Here is a 19,402-nt window from a genome sequence, read left to right on the forward strand (position 1 = left end):
AGGAAGCCAGATCTTTGGAGAAATCAACTTCTTTCTTTCCCCAGTGCTCTTCTTAGAGAAGGTTTTTTGTTGGTTTGTGGGTGTTTTTTCTGCTGCGCACTGATCCACAAACGGGCAAACCATCCATTTCTGCTGCGCGCATTGACACGGAGAGGGCAGCCTCAGCCCACCGTCCTGGCGGACGCCAGGGCTTTAGGAATGCCCAGTGTAGCCCCGCAAGCGTTTTATTCGGGTGGAGAGACCTCCATCCTGCACTAACACTGACAGTGTTTTCACCGCCGAGGACTCGGAGCGGAGGCCGCCCGTCTTAGGGAGATTCCGGGCCTTGTGCCTGCTGGATGCAGACGCGCCGTGAAGTCCGGGCCTGGAGCCGGACCTCTCATCTCCCCGCCGCTCTTCCAGGACCTGGAGCTGCGGGCCAGGCCACCCGCCGCAATCCTGGGGCGCCCTCCCGCCAGCGCGGGCTCACTAACCCGGCGGAGCGCCTTCGGGGGGCGGCTGGGGCGCGCAGTGGCCCCGGGACAGCTCCCCGAGCCCAGCGCGAACCCCGTGCGTGTGTGGAACGCATGAGTGTCGCCGGCACAGTAAATTCTAGCGAGTGAAAGGAATCCAGACCAGGGGCGGGTGACCCCGGTGACTCTGTATACCCAGGGGCTGACCGTGAGCGAGGGCGAGCTCTCCGGGAGGCTCGGGCGGGAGGGCGCCCACACTCCGGCCGCAGGGAGAGCCAGGCCAGCCCGGGACCCGGTGACCCGTCGCTCCTCGGTCAGGCAAGGCCGGGCCCCGGTGCTCAGAGGCAGGGGACGGGAAAAGCCTTACTTCAAAGCTGGGGACGACCTGAGGTCGCGCTTGGGGGGCTCCGGGGCCGCGGGCCGCGCTCCGCACCGCACCGCGAGGGAGCGCCCAGGAGGGGACGCGGATCCGAGGCCCGGGCGCGCGCAGCCCCGGCCCCGCCTCCTCCGGGGCGCCCCGCCCTCCCGGCGCGTGCCGCCCGCGCGCCCGGGGAGCTCGGGAGGCCCCGCGGGCTGGCCACCCCTGCCCCGCGCAGGCGTCGGCGCGCGCCGCCCCGCTCGCCCGCGCCCCGCACGCGCCCCCGCCCCGGGCGCCTCTGATTGGCCCGCAGCTGGGCCAGCGGGTGTCAGGGGCGGCTGCGGCCGGGCGGGCTCCGGTGCCTGCGGCGCGGGCGCCTCCCTCGCAGCCGCCGCCGCCGCCGCGCTCCCGCCGCCAGCCCGCTCCCCGACTCCCGCTGCGGCTGCGGTTCGGCGGCCGAGCCCCGCGGCTCGCAGCTCGGATCTGTGGCGCCGACCCGCCCGCGCCCCCGCCGCCCGGCTCGCAGCCTCCGAATCCACGCGCCGCGCTGCGGCAGGTGCCCCGGGTACCCTGAGGCGCGGTGGCCTGAGCGCGGCCACCGTCGGCGACCCGGGTCACGGATCCGCTCCGGCCGGCTTCCCCGAGTGAGTCCCGTCCCCTCCCTCCCCTCCCGCGGCTTTGCGCCGCTGCCCCTCTCCCGTTGCGGCAACTTCGGGGTGGGCGTGTGGCGGTGCCCCTCAGGTCCGTCTCCTCGCACCCCGTGCGGGTCCCGAGCCAGGGTCCCCGCGAGGCCGGCGCGCCCCTGCGGAGGGGCGGACTTGCCGGGCGTCGCCGCAGAGCGCGAGCCTCGCCTCCCCCGCGGCCCGGCCGGCGCTCCCTCCGCGCGCCCCGGCGTTTCCGAGCCCGCGGGCCGCGCGGCTCCCGGGCTGCGGCTCCCCGCGCTCCCACCTCGCCGCGGGCGCACGGGCGCGGCGCCTCTGACCCGCGGGAAGCGTCCGAGCCGGCCCGCGCGGCTGGCTTGACTCTTTCGGACTCTTAGTTTCTGTAAAATGGGCTAATCCGGGGACTCGCTCAAGGTCACGGGAGGTGCGCGGAGTGAGAACCTGACTCGACTGCGTCTGGTCGGGTCCCTGGGCCGCCTGGAGAGGGGCGCGCTGTTGCAGGGAGGGGGGCGCTCACTCGGCTCCATCCCAGCCTCTCCCTCTTACTGCCTTCCCCCAACTCCGCCTTGTTGGGAGAGGTCGGCGGCTGATCCCAAGGGACCCCGCGGGGACCCCCCGGGGTGGGCGCGCGGAGGAGCGGCTGGGCGGTGGGAACCCCCGACCTGCGGCGTTTGCAGCATCCCCGCCATTCCCTGTCGGTTCGCCGACGTCTCGGCAGGGTTGGGAGAATCTGCCAGGTGCCCGCTCCGTGTCCGTCTCCCAAAGGAGCCCTGCCCCGGGCGGCGCGGGGGGTGAGAGGCCCGCCCGCGCGCAGCCGCTGGGCCCGGGGCTCCCGAGGAGCCGCGGCCGCGCCCTGGGGTGGCTTCCCCGACGCGCGCCCAGCGGCTTTTAGGAAACGCCGGAGTGGGGCTTCCCGGCCGCCGGCGCGCCCTGCCCTCGATGCGGATGTTCCGCACTTTCCCAGGGGACGGCGGACCCCCGTCCCAGGGCGCGGAACAGTTTCACATGGGAATCTTTTTCTCCAGATCCTTTGAGGCAGCTCCTGGGGGGCTGTGAGCGGCCCTCAGAGCCTTGGGGCTTGGGGAGAGGGTCGCCCCCCCTCCCTTGAGGTCATCACCCCGTTTCTCCACCGAGTCGTGCCCCCTCCCCACCTCAGTGATGAGATGACTACTTCCAGAGTTATGGGGAGTCTGACAAACATCGTTGAGCCTCAACTTTTTAATCTATAAAATGGAACAACTCCTGCCTTGTAGTGTTTTCCCAAGGCAGTTGGTGTTCAGCGGATGTGGTAGCTGTAGAAGTGGAAGGAAGATGAGATTGCCCAGGAGGAACCGCACTGTGGGCAGACATGGAGGCAGTTGAAAGAATTTTTTACAGCAGCCTCCAGGACCCCATTCACAGATCTGAAAGTCCCTCCTTCTAGAGGAATTGGGTTGGGTAGACTGAAATTACGACTTGCATCTTCCTGCTGTTCCTCTCCTGGCCATGGCAATTTAAGCTAACTGGCCTACACCTTGTCCTGTCTCCTTTCGCCTTGCCCAGGGGCACAGAAAGAGCTTCCCTGTGGCCTTGGCCTTCAGTGCCATGGATTCACACAGGCTGACACACCTCATCGAGAACTGAGCACACCCCCCCCCCCCCTTTAGCCTCCCTGGTTATTATTGTGTTTGCACAGACTTTTGTCTCAAAGGCCAGTTGAGGACGGAAGACTGGCCAGGCCTTGGTGAGTGTGTTCTAACATATCCAAATGTGTGTTCGATGGATTTTCACGAACTGAACACACCTGTGGAACCAGTGCCCAGATTAAGACCTAGACTATTCCCAGTCTCCCCGTGACCCCTGCAGGCACTCTATCCCAAGGGTAATCACCACCCTGCTTCGTTTTGACAGGAGAGTTTTATTTTTATGACTGTTATTATTTATGTTATCATAGTTTCAAAGCGAAAATAAAACTGCTCGATGATTTTCTACCTTCTGTTTTAAATGTAGACAAACCAAAAGCAGTTATACCTAAGCTGGTCCAGAAAGCGAGAGGAAGAATTTGGCCTTGAGATCTGGGTGGTCGCTGAACTGGGTTTCCCCCCAACACGCTGATCATTGGGCCCTGGGTGGTGTAACCAGCTGCACCCCAGATGTCACAGTGCCGACACTGATAAATGGAGGCTTACTTATTCATAGAGTTCATTTAAGTAACGCACACCTCAAATAGTGTGATAATAAAATGTGAATGAAGAAAATGTATGAGTGAATTCTCACTTGAAACATAAAAATGGGAATAATTTGAATTCCCCTAAGTTAAAAATCGGTGAAAAATCACAGAATTTCAGGGCTGTGATTTAGGAGCTGGCTGTGCTGTGGCCACGTGGTGGCGCCCCGTCGGCGGGAGAACTGGAATGCCCACCGCCCTTTCCCAAGCCCTCCCACAGGAACCTCAGGAGTAAAATCCAACCCTTCAGGGTCTCCAAAAGTGATTTCCAAACTCTGTGGTTTTCCCCCGTGTCTGGCCTGCAGGCCTCCCCCACGGTGCCTGCTAAGTCCATGGATAGAACGCTATCCCAGCATTTTAGGGGGGTGGCCTGTGGACTGGGGCAGCTGGGGCTGACACTATTACCTTCTCTTTAGTCATACGGAGCTGCCGTATGTCCTTGGAACGTTAACGAGGGCTCAACTGAGAAGCTGGCTTCGGTGCGTTATGACCCTTTTGGTTTAATTTCGCGCCAGAGTTCCCCAAAGGTGTGCGAGAAGGGGCTCTCTTTCCTGGGACTGGTGGCTCTTTTCACAGAGCACTGTCCGTGGTGAACTTGGAAAAATAAATAGGCCTGGGTGCAGCTAAACTGTTGCTGGAAGAAATGCCCTATGCCTTCCACAGCGTGGGGTCCAAGTCACCAGGGGAAACCCTCAGGGGGGTGGGGATGCCATATCCAGCTGTGGACACCTCCTCCCGTGCATCACCTTCTCCCGCCAGGGTGACTGAGACGCTGTTTACATGGTTGTGTTCACGTGATGGCTGCCACGCCTGTTTGCTAAGAGTGTTCGGTAGAACTAGGTACATACATACTCATTTGATCTTCACAATAGGAGGAGGGTGGCCTTCCCATTTTATAGATGAAGGAACTGGGCCTTGAAAATCAAGCACTCTTCCTAAGTTTGCACACTGTGTGACCCGGAGCGAGCATGGAGCCAGGCCTCTCCGACAGCTTCCCTGGCTGAATCGTACCCTTCTGCAGGGTGCAAGGGGTCTTGCATATGTCCTCTGTTCTCCCCGGCACCTAGCATAGTACTTTGCATTTAGTAGCTACTTAGTCTGAGTCCGGGATTGCCACAAATTGGAAATTCTCTGCTGAGCAAGAGGGAAATTCAGACACCGAAGGATGACAATTTGGGGTTGAGTCCATACAACCTGTAACATTGGGACTGAGTGTGTGCCCGTCCTATGTAGTTTTTTGTGTTTAAAATTTTACGTAAATGGAGGCCTGTCGTTTATTTTTGTGGTTTTCTCTTTTTCACCCAGTATTGCTTTTTGACATGTGTTGATGACGTATGTTGATAATTATAGATGTGATTTTTCTTTGATATTGCAGAGTTTAAATATTCTCTGTTGATGGTCGAAAAGATGGTTTTTGCCTTTCGCTGTTGTAAACAGTATTGCAGGGGATATCCTTGATAAGCTCTTGTAGAAACATACAGGAGGAGTATGCCGAGGTGGTATTCCCCCAGAAGCTGAGTATCTGGTTCGTAGGATGCTCTTGCATCGACATCTGTCTGTCACTTCAACCCTACTAGGTTTTGCAAATTGCCCTCTAGGTAGTTGTGGCACTTAGCACTCCCACTAGCACTCTGTTGGAGTTCCTTGGATCCCTGTATCCTCGTATTGTGTGCCTGCTACTAATCAGAGGCTCTAATTTTCGTTAAGCTGATAAGCATAGAATGAATTTCACTGCTCTTTTACTTTCCGTTTCTTTTAAAGGTCTTAAAAAATATATATACCTTGGTTTTCAAGTTTTTTCCTTTCCTGTGCATTACCATTTTTTTTAGTAGGTCAAACTTTTAGATCTTTAAACTCATCTGAAATCTATATGTCTGTGTAGTGTGAGGCAGGGATCGCATTGTTTTCCATATTAAAAACTATCTCAATATCATTTAATAAATCCTTAACTATTTCTTATTTATTTTGTTGCTATTTCTGCTATTTCTGTGCTATACCAACTTCGGTTATATTTTTGGATCCGTCTCTTCACTCTGTTCTTTTCTCTTCTTTTTGTGTGATTCCTGAGCTAATGCCATTTTTATTTAATCATTAAAGCTTTATAATAAATCTCCCCCTCTTAGCCTTTTTCTTCAGAATTGCCTTGGCTGTTCTTGACCGTCTAGGCTTTGGCATGAATTTTAGGATCTAGCCTAAATATCCCTTTGCCGTGAAAAATACGGTTATCAAAATTTGGTAAAATATAAAATAAAATTATTTTCTTGTTTCTTTTTCCCCCCAAATATAGAGCAAATCAAACCTCTTAATTTCCCATTCTTTACTGTGAAATTATGGTCCCCATTTTACTTGGAATTCACTTTAAGTGACTCTACGCTGGCACCAGATGCCCTTGAATAGTAAGGGCCCCATGAATATGATTTTTAAGCACAAATAAGATCATTTTTTAATTCAAAATTATATGAACAGTATTAGTGTCAATAATTATTCTTCCCTGTCATTGTTTTGTTTTGTTTTTAAATCCTCACCCAAGGATATGTTTTTATTGATTTGTTTTTTTTAGAGAGAGAAAGAGAGAGAGAGTGAAATATGGATGTGAGAGAGAAACATCAATCAGTCACCTCTCGTAGGCACCCCGACTGGGGATGGAACCTGAAACCTAGGTATGTGCCCTGACTTGGGATCCAACCCACAACCTTTTTTCTGATGTATGAGACAACGCTCCAACCAACTGAGCCACCTGCCCGGGGCTCTGTCATTGTTTTTTACCCTATTAATACTGCATTTCATCTCTGTACCATAATTTATTCAACAAAATCGTTCTTTTACAACATTAAGCGGGTACTTTTTATTGTGACGTCATCTTTGTATACATCTTTATTTTCTTAGGATGAATTACTTTGTCAAAATTTGTTTACTTTCAAGAAATTTTCAATCCGTACCTGCCAAATACTCCTTCAGGAGAGTTTGTAAATGTATTTTGCTGCTGGTCGTGCCTGAGTGTGCCAGATCCCCGGGCCTTGCCAACGATCAGTATAATTATTCATCAGCGTTGCCAGTTTCATAGGCAGAGGGAAAAACCCAGAATCTTGTTTTTTCACTTGGCTTTTTTTTTTTCTAGTAAGGCAGAAACATAGCTTCATCTTTACTGGCTCACGGCGGACTTCACTATAGCATTTTCCAAGAAACTTACGGCATCACTTGGTGTTTTTGAGAGAACTGTCAGATTGTTTTATATAGTTATGTTCGGATGTTAACTGTTAAATATCATTCCATTATATGAAAATACCATATTTCATTCATCTGCTCCTCTGTGATGGATACTTGATGGCTTCTGCATTTTTTAGCTATTATATAGATATGTGTAGTAAACATCTTTGAACTATATTTAAGCACATGCAAAAGAAATTCTTGAGGATATATGCCCAGAAGTGGAATTGCAGGGTCATAGTTTGTGTAAACATACAATGTGACCACTTGGTGCCAAATCACTTCCCAAGGTGCCTATGCTCTCTAATTGCCTGAGCAGTGTATACGTATAGTCTCTGTACATTAAGGAAACCATAATGCCAGAGAAGGGGAACAAAGGTGTTAAAGTAAAAAGTATAATGTGTGTACGTTTGTGTATATGTACATACCCGAAAGTTCATTTAGAAAGCTCAGAGGGTTTTGACCTTTCCTTTTAGAATCTTGCATCATGTAAGTGATTATATGTAAGTATATACATCAGAAACATCATATAAATATTGACTTAGGAGAATTGGTAAGAGCTTAAGTAAAAGGTCAGCTATCTTGTGGTGCCTGTAATCAGGGCAGCCTGCAGGAGGAGGTGAGCACCTGTTTTGTAGCTTTTTGTGATTCACAGTGTGATGCCGCCGGTGCGACGGATACCCGATCTGCAGCGGAGATGCCCAGATCCATTCTGTGGGCGGAACTGAATCTCACTGGGCAGACACTTGGGCGAAGAACATAAGACACACGAAGAAGGGCGGGTGCCTGGACGAGAGGCGCCCACGGCCCCAGGATCTAATGTGGCTCTTTGCCAAAGTCCCCAAAGTTCTGACACTGACTGGTGGCTCAGATAACTGTGTCATCATACATGGTTCTCCCTGTTGGGTATGAAAGGTAACCACCGCCGAGGGTGCGGGGTTGTCTCGGTGGGGGAGCCTAGACACCACCGGAGGAAAGGAAACACTATGACTTAAGCCTCTTTATGCTATGTTTTTCCCGAAGTTTCCCCAATCTGCACAAGCAGTTTCCTCCAGCCCCTGACCTCTTCTTGAAAACTCGTGTCTCAAGCCTCATGTCACTTTATCCATGTAGCTCCATCCTCAGGAAGCAGGGCAGGGGCTGTCTTTGTGTCTTTGTGTCTCTGTGTATATGAATCTGGTTTCTTAGTTCTGTTTCTTTTGAAAAGCAATGTATTGATCATTAGGGACTTTGATTTCCTAGAATGACAATGTAACCAGAGTATTTGAGATTGGTCTCTTTCTCTTACGGCTAATTAGGAGAAAAATTTAAAATGCTGTTTTCACTCATCATTGTTTAAAGTCTTTAGAAATTCTCCGGTCAGTTTTCCGGCCCCGTGGTCCCAGGGAATGGCAGGTGCCCTCCCAGGACTGCGGGCCCCTTGCCGTCGGTGCCCGCGCCCGAGATCCCCCAGCCGGCCCGGCGCGCTCCCAGCTCTGAACCCTCCCTCCCGCCTGAATCCAAGCTCTCAGGTGCCTGACGCTTGCTCTTCCCACTCCCACCGGCCTCACTTTCTGCCTCAGTTTCCCTGCCCTCAGACTGCTGCTGGCGGTGGATGGCGATAGAACGCTGAATCTCCCCTTCTATACGTGATCCAAAAGGGACAAGGCAAATGGGAACCCAAACACCATTTTTGACAAATCTGGGAGTTGGTTCAAATTCCTTCCCTAAAAAGGTGGAAGGGCTGCGGGCAGAATCAAGGTCAAGTGGGGGTTCGTGGGAGGAGGCTCGACGTGTTCAATCCAGGCCTTTCTCTGGATGGCGAGGGCTCTTGGTGGGGCACAAAACCTCTCTCTAGCTGCTCTTTGTCTTCTGTTTGACGTGTCCATGTTGGAGTGACCACAGCTGAGTCTTTGATTCTCTTTGCCATTTATTTATATTTCCTCCCTGCAGACATCATCTTATTTCATGGTTTTAAATCCCACCTATCCAGTGATCCCCAAATATCTCTCCCTAGGCTGGACCCGTCTCCCTCACCCCTCGAGAAACCACTCGACATCTTCTCCTACATGTGCATTAATTATCTCCCCCCAAACCTGCTCCACCTGCCTTTTTCTCGTTTTAGGTGCTTAGATCCCAATCAATATAATCAATATGAAAATTATTAACGTGTTGTTTTATCTTCTGTTTATATGAATCTTTGAAACGCGGTGTATATTTTTCAATCATGGCACGTCTCGATTTGGGTGCTACACTTTAATCAGAATTACTTGATTTGTACTTAGATTTGAAATATACAGTTCAAAAGTACATCCAACACGCCCAAATTGTTCTAAGTAAATTTAAATGTTTTGCAAGAGCTGAATTAAATATCACTTAAGGGGAAAAGTTAGCGTTCTTTTGCATAGCAGCTGTGCACGCTTTGGGTCAGAAGGAAGTTGAGAATTTTCTCTGGAAGACTCTCATTTCTGTGGAGTTGGGAGAGGGAGAAATGCTGGAGTGCAGGAAAGAATAAGCAGATCTAGCCCCACCTATGTGGGGCTAGAGTGTCGTCCCCAAGCCCCTTGGCCAAGCACCAAGAAGTTCCCCGGTAGCGTCCTGGTCAGGGCACATGCCCGGGTTGGGGGCTCGATCCCCAGTAGGAGGCGTGCAGGAGGCAGCCGATCGATGTTTCTCATTGATGTTTCTGTCTCCTCCTTTCCCTTCCTCTCTCTCTAGAAATCAATTAAAAACATATTAAAAAAAAAAAAAAGCAGATCCCCGAGCATGCTCTCTCACTGCCCCTGAATCCCCACCCTCTTGCCTGTGTTCATTTCTCTGTATCTTTGGTATGCGGCTTTGTGTTTTTGGTTGTGTTTTGGAAATAGTTTCAGAGCCGCTCTGAATAGAGAAGAATCCTGGGTTACCACCCAGAACACAGCTGTACCCTTCATTTTCTTCAAGTGACTCCTCTCTGGCTTCATGGAAGAACTCCTCCAGTCATGGCCTTCCTGCGGGAGCCGATGTCCTGGCCGTGTTTCCGCTCTTCCTCTTAGAAACATGTGAGAAATACGCTTAATTGCGAGACGCAGGCCCAGAGGCTGAGATCTTATGTTTTTCCCCTTTTAGGCTTATTATTCTAAAGGTCTTGGAGAAAAGCTCTTGAGACTTGGGAGGACTGGCATTCAATACTTAATACTCACATCAGATAAATCCGATACGATGAAAGAATTTGAAGAAAATGCCATCAGTGTGTCGCATGGGCATGGAGCACACAGAGCTCATTCCTCAGGGAGGGGCTTACTGAAAATCTAGCTAGCAGCAAAAACAGGGTTTAAAAAAATACTTTATAAAATTATTCTGGTTAAAACAGTGCCCCTGGCTAGTCTGCACAAATAAGACAGGTCAACAGTAGGCATGTTGTCGTCTGTGTCAGTTTTGCTCATTCAAGTGGCTTCACTGGGTAGCTGTTGCCCTTCAACGGATGCATGAAAATGTGTCTCAGGGGCCTTACTGTTCTTCACCAGAGACCCAGTCATTTTATTTCTGGGAATCTAGCCCAAGGGAAAAATCGTTAGTGTGGAAAACCCTGTGTGCACAAAGGTGTTCACCATAGTTCTCTATGAAATAGTCTGAAATTGGAATCGACCCAGATGTGCAGCCTGACCAGCAGGTCAGTAAGTACATCCACTTGGTAGAATATAATGTAGCCATGAGGAGTGATACTTAAAAGTGATCTAACATACACATAGACTGGAAATGAAGTGCCCAGTGAAGAAAAGCTGCTACTGCAGCCCTGGCCGGTGTGGCCCAGCTGGGCGGGCACTGTCCCATGCACCAAAAGGTTGCTAGTTTGATTCCTGGTAGGGGGCGTGCAGGAGGCAGCCGATCGATGTTCGGCTCGCACATCAATGCTTCTCTCTCTGTCTCTCTCCCTTCCTCTCTCTCTTTAAAAAAAATCAATAAAAATATTTTTTAAGAAGATGCTACATCTGTGTATCATAGGACAAAAACAACACTTCACCTACAAAGGGTGGGGGAAATGGACTGAAATGAACCAGTGTGTTAGCACTGGTTGTGTTTGTTTGATGGTGTCAGGTGATTAATTTTCTTTTATGGCCTTGTCATATATTTTTTTTTGGGGGGGGTACTAAAAACCACACAAAAACTCTAAAGGAAAACATCAGAAGAATGCGAAGGGGCAGAGACCTGTGAGAGGCTCCCCATGACGAGCACCGGGGCGGGTTGTTCCCCTTTGACAACTGTTTTTGCAGAATTGAGAATCCAAGAGAAGGAGATGGCAAAGAGGTGGCACAGGAAAAGTGCCCCAGCCAGGCCAGGTAGGGGTACATGTTGTTGGGAGGTTGCCCCAGCCCTCTCTGTGGTAACTCAGAGCAGGGCTGTGTGCTTTATTTCGGGGTTCTCCTTTGTCTGGTGTATCTCTGGGTACAAGTGGGCACTCAAGTTGTGTTTGTCAACTTTAGGGTCAACGGGCACAGGCTATGGCAAATTCCACTGACCACATATTACCTTTGGACTTTAAGGGGGGAAAAATGAAGAAAAATTTGGTTTTCATTTCTATGCAGTTTGAATTAAATATCCATGGGCATTACTACTCAACACCAAACTGCCTCACCAGCCTTCTGCAGTTCCTCTCAAATTCCCGAACCACTTAAAAAAAAAAATAAAGCTACAGCAGTTTTGGTTAGCTTATGCTTAAGAGTTCTGTAAGGTTGTCTATAGAATTCAGTGGCACACCTGTAACTGTCCTGGAAGCAGCTGACGTTAATTACAGTATGTGTCTCTGCACCTCCCGCCGATGGGAAATGCATTGCTGAACACCCCCCTCGCCCCCCGTGGATCAGGCTGCCCTTAAAGATCATTAAACCATTTCCCTCCTGCCATGGTCCTGAATTGGAGATTTCTTTTTTATTGCCCAGGATGCTCCACTCTCCTCTTTGTTATCTATTCAATAGCATATTACCTAGGATCATATCTCTATAATGTTGTTGCTTATATATTTTTGAGCATAAGCACAGTTGCAAGGCCTAGCTGAGCACAATATCTCATTGTAAGCTTTTCTATTTGAAACTGTTTTGCTTTTGAAAATGTATACTCCAGTCTAGTTCAGACATTTATTTCAACTCGCACTATATTGAGACCTCAAAAAAAAAGAAAGAAACCTATTTACTGCACTCAGGCCTTGGATCATTGAAGAAACCACAGCATGAGAAAGGGCTGGCTGCTCCTTGATAGATAAGGTCCGGACACCAACCCGGCCCCCTGGAGCCAGAGGCCACCTTAGGAAGGAGAAGGGAGAGGGAAGGAGCGGCCCCATTGGGGACTTGAACTCTGAACTGCCTGGACATTTTCCAGGAGGAAAGAGTTTTAATCAGAGAGTAAATAGGCGGGGTTGAGTTCATTTTTCTCTGCTTGTTTCTCCGCTTAGGGCTCTCACGTGGACCACACAGTGGCTCCCACTTCCCTGTCTCTGTCCCTGTCCACCTCACCGTCTTACCCACAGCTACCTGCTGTGCCCCCAGTTGCTCACCTGTTTAGGGCCCTGCCGTGGCTCCCAGGGCCCTCAGGTGAAGCCCAAGCTCTTTAACGTGGTTTTATAGCCTCCCTCCGCAACCCTGCAGCAGACATACTGAGCGGTGCGCACGTCCCTGAGGGATGCCTCTGTTTGCAGTCTTCCCTCAGCCCGGACCCCTGGCCCACCTTGCCCCTCCTTAGGGCCCTGGCCTGGGCACCACCAACTCCTGGGAACCTCCCCGTCTCTCCTCGGGGCAGCGGCTCACAGCCCATTCTGCAGGTAGCCCTAAGCATGCTGAGCCTGACTGTCCCTGATGGCAAGCTGTCCCAGCCTCTATCTACCCAGGGAAGGGGTGTGTGCAGAACCCTCTGAGGTTTGCGTACTGAAAACCCAGGCTCTGCAGCTGTTATTTGCTTCTACTGCAATTGTGGCGTTTACATATACATCGAGGCTTCTAAATGAGTACCTGATCATGAGTGGCTCTCTTTGGAAGGTAAACATTCTCCTTTTCTCATCTACGATACGTTGTCTTAACCCCTTTATTTTGAGGACAAATAGAACAGTAAATTTTAGCCCACCGTGTTTGATCACAATTTCAGAAGCGATGAAGTCTGAATTCGTGTTTTAATGCATGTATTTTCGTAGTCCTGTGATCTCCCCTCTAATTATGTGGTCTAGTTCCAAATACAGCCAGCTGCCAACTCTTATCTGGATGCACTTTTATTACAGAGAGAAGAGATGTACCAGACTTTTATATAGTAGAGGGAGCAAAAAGCATCATTATCTGGGTGAAACTGAAGAGGAAATTCGCAGTAGGCTGAAGAATTGTGTATTTTTATCGAGTGTTCATTAGGCTGTTCTCTGTGCAGGGGATCAAAGTGACATCACCCAAAGGGTGGGAAGCAGATAGGGAGGCAGCCCAGGGCTTCCGCTGTGTCCAGAGCCTCAGAAAACAAAAGTAGGGGGTGGGAGGCATGGTTCTAACTCAAGAGAGCAGAGAAATGCAGTATCAAATGCAGATACTGGGCTTTTGTTTCCTGTAAATACAGTCATTGCAGAGAAAGTTAGAAAATGTAATCAAGGTTCATAAAGCAGGTCATTTGTTGGCCAATAATGTGTAGTATGTGTATGTATGTGTCAGAGTTCTCCAGAAAAACAGAGCCAATAGGATATGTGTATAAATACATATGTAGGCATAAAATAAAGATATTTATTGTAAGGAATTGGCTCACATGGTTATGTAGGCTGACACATCCCAAGCTCTGAAGCTAGAGAACCAGAAGAGCCAATGGTGTAGGTCCAGTCCAAAGGCCAGCAAGCTTGAGACCCAGGAAGAGCTGATATTTAATTTGAGTCCAGAGGCAGGAAAAAGCCAATGGCCCAATTTGAACACATCAGACAGAAAGAATTCTCTCTTACTTGGGGGAGGGTCAGTCTTTTTGTTCTATTCAGGCCTTCAACTCATTGCATGAGGCCCACCCGCATTAAGGAGAGCAATCTGATTTATTCAGTCTACCAACTCATATGTTACTCTCATCCATTGATTTTTTTCCTTTAGGGGGGGGGGGGAAACTCTGATGTGAAAGAGACACACCCACCGGTTGCCTCCCGAACAAGCCCGACCTGCAACAAAGGTATATGCCCTTGACTGGAAATTGAACTGAGACCCCCTTGGTCCCCAGGCTGACGCTCTAACCACGAGCCAAACCAGCCAGGGTTCCTTTGAAGTCTTTTTCATCAACTTCTTGTTATCTCCAGCTAGTAATTCTTCTGGGTGCCCCTTCTGGGCCCCTTGCTGTTCTTTGCACTAACTTGTTGAACCCTGTGCACTTCCCAGACTGGCATGGCTCACTCTCTCTGTGAGATCGCGTTTGCTGACTTGCGAGTCCCTCCTACTAAGTTATGATGCCCATGGAGAACAGCGATTGATGTTTTTTCCTTTTATATCTGAACATGTTTCATTTACTTCCAGATGTCTGTAGAACAAATGAGTATTTATGGACTCTGTAACAAGGAAAATTCCTCATTTGTAGGATGTGTGGAGTTTACCACGTTGCATTTAAGGTTCTTGCTTGGCACTTAGAACAGTAATTCTTTCTGGTTGAACCTTTCTTTGCAGCCTCCACCTATCAGGCTTGCACTTGAAGGATGGGAGTTATTTATGTTCTTGAAATGTGCTGAGCATCCTGCAGTTCCTGATGCTGGTTTGACAAGGCTGCTGGCTCTGAGTTCAGGGGACCTGACCTTTTCAAACCAAGCTATATCTTCTGCTAAAACTCGATACCACTTACTGGGAGGTAAAGATTTGTTTATTGGGACATTTGGCAGAAGGCAATCTGCTTTACATTCCTCAGTGTAGCCCACCAAGTAGATATGATATGAAATGGACATTTGCTTTTGGAAATAAAGATTATATTTTTATAATTATAAGATACGGTTTAGATGATGCTTGAGTCTTTTGGGTTGATTGAAATGAATGATGCTACTTGGAGAGTAGCAGCATGAGATGTGCCAAAGCAGAGGGGTGGGGAGTAGAAAACGGGGGCACCTAGACCGGTCAGGGAAGCTTTTCTAGAGTAGAGGTGGATCCTGAACTGAGGGAGCTGCGTCGGTGACACGACTAGAAGGGAGACCTGAAGCACACAGTGCTCAGGGGGACTGCAGGTGGTTTGGCATGCCTGGCATATAGCCATGCCCAGGATAAGCATAGGGGCACTGCTAGAGAGCTAGCCCCTGTCACTCAGATAGGAAGGACTTAGGATCTCAAGCCAGGAAGTTTTGTCTTTTCCTGTTCCTAGAAAACCTCTTTAGCAAAGTGCAGTTCTTCCATATATCTTTACTTTGTCCCGAAAGAGGGAGGGAGGGGACACGTGGTGCAGACTGAGTAATGTGCAGGGATGTGGACGCCAGGAGGGGCTCAGTCAGGTTGCATCTGGCATCATAATTACCTTCTAAGTTAACAGCTGACATGGCACAGGACCTTCACCTGATGCAGACGGACTGTTTGCATTCAGCCAGAGCTAAGCCCAGGCTTCATGTTGGATGTTTCCTCCCGGCTTTAGGATTGCTGTCAGGTTAGCAAAGATTTTTGTTGTTGTTATAGTTTTTAATTTTCTATCCATTTTCAGGAATACTTCTTTAAAAGGGTATCTTAATCAGTATTCTTGTCCTTTTGCCAGATCCTATAAATGTAGGAAGCCAAAGGAAACTAAAACAAACTTGAATGCAAATTCTAAGTAGTTGAAAAAAGGCGATGTTTCTCATCCGCTTTACCCCTAGTTAGCTTGCATTTTCTCCATTGAAAATTCCAAGTGTAAGCAGCCTTTATTTATGAGCTTAATTTCAGCAGACATTTTATCAGCTCCTTTGAGCAACAGCAAATGTGATAACGGGAGTTTCTTTGGGTCTCAGCAGAAGCGGACACGATAATTGGGTGATATACTGACGGATAGGTCTTTTAGTGGGAAATGAACCGTGTCCTATCTTCAGGTTTTCTGATCTTGATTCCTGCCACAGAAATGATGATGTTGATATTCTAGCTGAGGGTTTCGTTCTGTCCAGTCTCCTTTCTTGTGTGGTGCGCTGTCAGACCTGCTGGAGATTTACTGGGATTTAATGGCACATGCCCCGGAGACCTTCCAGTGCTCTGAAGCTACATCCTGCTCTGGAAGCCAGTGAAGGTTAATCTAATCTAAGAAGCTGATGACTTTGGGGCAGGAAGAATGTAGCTGAGAAGCCCCACGGAGGAAGATTCTAGGGCCTATGCTTGAATATGTGCCAATCACGTTAGATCTTTTGGGTTAGCGAAGGATTAAAATTGTTTGCAGGTTGGAATATCAGTCACTTAAAATGTAAATAGATGTGGGTTTGTGATTCAAATTCAAACTTGAAAGCAGCATGGACTTCGCGCTATCCTTTAAAAATTGTTTCATACCCATGGAGGGGAAGGTTTGATCCCTGCGATTGCTTCTTATGATGACCCTCTGAGCAGCAAGGTAGGATGGAAGACAGGTTGGGAACATAGATTCGGGAGCCAAGGACCCTTTGTTAGCGAGGTAAAGAAACAAAAAGCAAAATGGAAGATTTATGGCAGAGATGAAAGGGCATTTGGCGGCCTTCTCAGGCAGTGTTGCAGCAGGCCACCAAGATCGACAAGGTGAACGTTCGTGTCATTCCCAGGAGAGCGACTTTACATCTAGTATCGGCCCAGTCAGTGGTGCAGCCACAGCTGCTCTGGGCCATTCCTGTGAAACGCCCTTGAAGGGGAAGGAATGAAGGTCGGCGAGCACCACTTGCTGCAAAGTGAAAGCATATTTCATATGTTGTTGTTTTTCCTTCCCAGGCCAAGGGCTCCCCACCCCAGCCGCATACCAAGTGCCTTTACTGGGAGAGCCCTAACGTTTAGATTCCTTTGTAGGGATAAGCAATTTCTCTTCAGTTCTAGTCAAGATCTAGCCATGGTCAAAGAGGGAAGCCCCTTTATCACTTTTAGGACTTTGGATGTTCCTAGTTAATCTGTTTGCTTTTCTCTCTACATCAAGCATCATCATCATCATCATCATCTCTCTTTCTCTCTCTCTCTCTCTCTCACACACACACACACACTTACTGTGGATTTATAAATATCCCATCCAATCTTTTGTCCTTGAACTTTCTGTCCTAGGTACCTTTTCCAGAAAGTTGCTTGTGTAGACATTGACCTTTCAGGACGCACCTTCACGTATGTATTTAATATCCTCGGAATTCTGGTTTTTTTCATTTGCAAGATTTGTGCTAACCAGTTTCCTGAAAGACTGTCCCTATGCTTCCTCATGTTAGTGATGCCAGCCAGGAACAGTGTGGACAGTCCTACCTTTGTTTTGGTTTTCTGAACTTTAAAGTTGTACGCATTTGGTTTCTTTATTTAAGTCAACCACCTTCTAAAGCTCATCTAACTCTGTCGCTTCTTATGATAATTACTTTAAAACAGAGCTAAAGCAGCTCAGTAATCATATTAGAGTAGCTGCTAGAGTTTGTCATCATGGACTTACCGCAGTAGTTCCCAGAGGGTCATTTTTTGGATATGAACAGGTAGCTGTTATTCAAAGAACGAGGCATCTGTAGACAAACACTTTTGGGAAATACAGGGTTCAGCGAAATCAAACTGGTTCTTCAGTGACAGACTCTTCAAAGGCTCCGATACGCTTATATGCATAGTGCATCCCCAAGAGAGCAATACAGTTTGGAGCATTTCTCAAATTCATTTAATCGCAGAGCTCCCCTTTCCCCGACTGCTTATGGGAACAGTAACCTGAGAAACACACATTGGAGAAATAGTGATATAATTAAATCTTGAAGTTGTATTAATTTTCTCATTACTGATTTTTAAAACGCATCCTCTCTGCAACCATCTTAGTTGGGTGTAAACCGGAGCAACCCCGAGGCAGGAGCACTGAACCGGGGTCTGTCTGGAAAATCCCTTCCTCTCCTGGGCTTGTCTTTCAACAAAAGCATCGCACCCAGGTGACCTCTGGCTCACGGACACCAAGGCTCCGCCAGACCCAGGTGACCTCTGGCTCACGGACACCGAGGCTCCGCCAGACCCAGGTGACCTCTGGCTCACGGACACCGAGGCTCCGCCAGCTCTAAGATGCTGTTTCTCTTGCACAGGGAACCTGATTGTGTTTATTGTAGAAAAAGGAAGAAGCTGTCACCGTTTCCCAAAAAGAGGTTTCCTCTTTCCCCTGACTTGTCCGTGTCGAGCGCTATATTTGTTTCTCCACAACTATCTCTCTCTCTGCTTCCGATTACCCTTCTTGGATTTGATGCGACCAGGGCCGCTCACCGGGCATCTCAGGGTCTCATCCAGAATTCTCCAAAGCCACACGCCAGTGAAGTAAAGTGAAGGGAACAGACATGCCACCTTCTGGGAAACTCCAAAGTGCCATTATCCATCCCTTCCATGGGGTGTTTTAAAGGAAGGAGCCAGCCTGCATTTTCACTGTGTCTTCTCATCTGTTTCTTCAGAGACAAGAAGCTTCCTTCTGACTTACTCCTGGGGACCAGCAGGTGCCCGAGGTTCTCTTCCCCCCCCCCCATTACTTGGGCAAAGTGGACTAAAGAAATGCTTTTGACAGACAGCATTACTGGCTTGGAAAAAAATTGTAATAGTTGACATTTTTGTTGTGATTTGTTGGTTAAATCTTGAGATTAGTTCGCATCATACAGTCATGAGGTTTTTAATTACTTAGCGAAAGACTTTTGAGGACTGAGACTGTTCTGTTCCCTGTGATTGGTGCCATTATTTGGAGACTAAAAGGGCAGATCGCCCCCATCTGAACAGCAGCCAAAGCATGGGATCCCCTGTTCTTAGCTTCCACACGCTAGAAAGAGCCAGGTGTGGACCTCTGGACCTCAACTGTGAGAATCTGGGGCCCAGAGTCTCCCTGTGCAGCTCGCAGAAGGCGTGTGCGTGGAGCGAAGGTGTGGCCTCGGGGCCAGGTCAGGATGCAGTCAGACTCTAGCTGTCATTTGTCATTTGTCTTAGTCAGAAATGTAACTATGAGCCCGCGTTTTCTCATATGTAAGTGGTGGTGATGGTAGTGATTGCCTATAGGATTTTGTGGGAGTTAAGAATGTTAAGTGTTTTATATATATATATATATATATATATATATATATATATATATATATATGAACAGCTAAAACATTTGGAGCATAATAGGAGTTCAGTCAATAATGGTGAATCAAAATCATCATCATCATTTTATTACAATTCTCAGATATTCCTTGAACGACGTTTCGTATTTTTGCTTTAATCTTGTTTCCTCTGTGGTGCGTGACGTCAAATATTTGCTTTAATTATAATGAAATTAGATGATTTTTATTTAGTGTTAGGTTCGTTTTACTTTATATGCTTATGAAAGATACCTTACAGACCAAAGTGCATGTAACTTGAAACTTTTTTTGTTTTTGTTTTGTTTTTTATTAATCCTTAACTAAGGCTATGTTTCCCATTATTTTTAAAGAGTAGAAGGGGGAGAG

The 19,402-nt window shown here is 48.6% G+C and overlaps 1 protein-coding gene across 1 annotated transcript in view; it reads left to right on the top strand.

The window, feature by feature from the left end:
• The first annotated feature begins 1,150 nt into the window (after positions 1 to 1,150).
• MYRIP (myosin VIIA and Rab interacting protein) overlaps positions 1,151 to 19,402 on the top strand; it is a 123,256-nt gene continuing 105,004 nt past the window's right edge. Inside the window, exon 1 of the mRNA XM_081160157.1 lies at positions 1,151 to 1,454. The gene's annotated coding sequence lies outside the window, so the exon portion shown is untranslated. The remainder of the gene's footprint in view (positions 1,455 to 19,402) is intronic.

Source organism: Miniopterus schreibersii (genome assembly GCF_964146895.1).
Source record: "Miniopterus schreibersii genome assembly, chromosome: 15".
In the NCBI taxonomy this organism is placed as follows: Eukaryota; Metazoa; Chordata; class Mammalia; order Chiroptera; family Miniopteridae; genus Miniopterus; species Miniopterus schreibersii.